We start from the raw sequence: 2,656 nt of genomic DNA, 5'->3' as shown, positions 1-2,656 counted from the left end.
CCAGGTGGCATTATGCACCCTTCCAGTTTGTTTGAAAACTCGTAGAAGTAGTAGAAGAAAATGGACTACTTCAAAATGGAGATTGCCTCAATGGTGCTTCCAGTGCTCTCGCAGATGCCATAATGGGACAGATACACTGATGTGATGTTGATCTAAGTCTATAGATCTTTCACTACTAGAGGAATAGTTTACTGCCCATTTGTGGAAACAGAACTTATTGGAACCTTACATCATTTTGCTCTTTCCCCAACCCCCCTGAAACACACATACAGTACATATCCACTGACATTCTAGAAGAACATAGAGTCAGAGCCACAGCAGCATCCCTGATTTGACTTTACTACAGTGCTTTACAGTACTATGACAGTAAAATACATTTAACGGAAATAAATAAGAATTTACAGAAATAAAATGCAATACAAACGATTATGTTGATGATAAAACAAACAGTATAAGCATTCAGTTCTGGCAGCAGGTCTGGCAGCTCACGTCTTGACAGATATTCCTGTCAGTCCTGGGATTCAAACCAGTAACCCTGGCCCTGCTGCTGTACCATCTAAAGTCATAATTGGTACTAGTTCAGGCTCAGATTTCTGATCTCCTTGGTCCTAATCCCTATATGATAGGGTGCAACAGTGGTGGGAATAGAACATAGCCACAGGAAGTAGCAGAAAAAAACTGTAATATACAACCTTCGTGAGACATTCCCTTTTTTTCTGCCTCATGGCTAAATGTGTAGAACTGCAGATAATTAACTTGAAAACCGAAAAAACCGAAAAACAATTCAAGATGACAAACATTTTAGGAAGAAACACAGCTGTCCTGAAGTTAGGTGGGCCAAGAGTCCAGATCTGGCAGAATGGTTTGGGTGTAGGGTCTTCCCAAAGATCCATACTCAGCATCTGTTTGAGCATAGTCTGAAGGTAGGGAGGGCAGCTCCCCTTGCTGCTCTGTAGTTATGCAGCTAACTAGCTAATATGACACAAAACATTCTCAGTTACAATACATGATAAACTTGTTGCGAATTTTACATTCAATTATAGCAACTATAAGTAAGAAAACACATAATTCAACATTAGAAAAATGTTTTAGGTTAAATGCCTAGTATCTTTTTACAAGCATGCCTGATTTTTACAATCCTAACGCCATACATTAAAGGATTGAAAAGTGGTGGACATATCAGAAAATAAACAAATAAAATAGTGCGAAGTATAGGTGGAAGATCTGCAGTTTCATATCTGCCTTGTAGAATCACAAATAACCAGCCAAAGAAGAAGTTCAGCATAGAGGCTATATGTGGTGTACAGGTGTTAAATGCTTTCTGTTTTGTCTCTTTTGAAGACTTTAAACATATTTGTAGAATTCTGACATATGAGTATATGGTAGGAAATATAGTACAAGAAAGATAAACCACAGTGACAAGAAGACCCCACATGTTATTCAGCGTAGTATTTGAACAGGCAAGCTTGACGACTGAGTAGTTGTCACAATACAGTCTGTCTAGAACGTTACCACAAAATTGCAGTCGCAAACTCAGGGAGATATTGATGGCGTTGAGGAAAAAAGAAGACAACCAAGACAGTACAATTAAGCCACAAATTATTTTAGGTGTCATAATATTGTTATATCGTAGTGGATAACAAATAGAAATGTACCTGTCATAGGACATAACTGCTAAATTACTAAATTATGTTAGAGCACATGTGTACAACACATAAATCTGGAGGTAACAATAAAGAAGGGAAATATCATGTGTGTCAGAGAGTATGTAAAACATGAGAGCAGGAAACAAAGCAGTGCTCCCATACAACTGATTAACAAACAAAGCACATAGAAACAGATACATGGGTTCATGAAGGCTTCTTTCAATGCAGATAACTCCAATAAGTAAAGTATTGGCAAGAATGATGACAAAATATAATACAGTTACTACAGCAAAGTAGAAGTACTTAAATTGTCCGATATCACCGTATGCAGCAAGCCTGAAGACCTTATAGTGAGTAGAGTTTTCCATGGTCCTGGGAGTTGTTAAAGATGTGCTGTAAATGTTTGAAGAAGAGGAGCAAATCCTCCTACTATAGCTTACATATAAGTTAAATTGATGAAATCACAGAGAACAGACAACTTAAATGGATAATTCCTTGACTTGTTGATTCAGTAATAGATTTCCCAACATCTACAGTATACTCACCAATATAGACTGCTTTTCATTCTCATGAAAACATAATTCAAACAATATTATTCTTTGTATCCTGCACTCATGTAACTTTACATTCAAATGCAAAATTATATCTGTATTCTAAATCCAAAATGAAGCCTGCTCATTTCTAATCCATGATGACCTGCTTAAACTCAGCTCCTCACTTGATTCTTATACTTGTGAGATATAAAAAAAAAGAAGCCTGCTATGGTGTGATATGCAAAGGATTACCAATACCTGGGGATACCTGGGGATAATTAGACATTTTCGGAGTCAAGGAAACCATATAGAGAAAAACAGATACCATTTTGCATCACATGCCCTCCAGGGTGTTCAAATGCCTTTTTTAAAATGAAAAATCCACCCAAAATGCTCATTCTTATAATGTGAGCTGTAGTCAATGAGCATTCAATGAGCATAGCATTCTCACATAGGTGTTCCTTTTGTCCAGGTGTG

General features: G+C 37.1%; 1 pseudogene; it reads right to left on the bottom strand.

Annotated features, from left to right (window-relative positions):
• Nucleotides 1–1,093: 1,093 nt before the first annotated feature.
• On the bottom strand, nt 1,094–2,014 carry LOC139548689 (olfactory receptor 11A1-like; annotated as a pseudogene).
• Nucleotides 2,015–2,656: the final 642 nt, after the last annotated feature.

This window comes from Salvelinus alpinus, chromosome 22 (genome assembly GCF_045679555.1).
Source record: "Salvelinus alpinus chromosome 22, SLU_Salpinus.1, whole genome shotgun sequence".
NCBI lineage: Eukaryota > Metazoa > Chordata > Actinopteri > Salmoniformes > Salmonidae > Salvelinus > Salvelinus alpinus.
The sequence above is the reverse complement of the archived record's forward strand: the minus strand, read 5'-3'. Positions and strand labels throughout refer to the sequence as shown.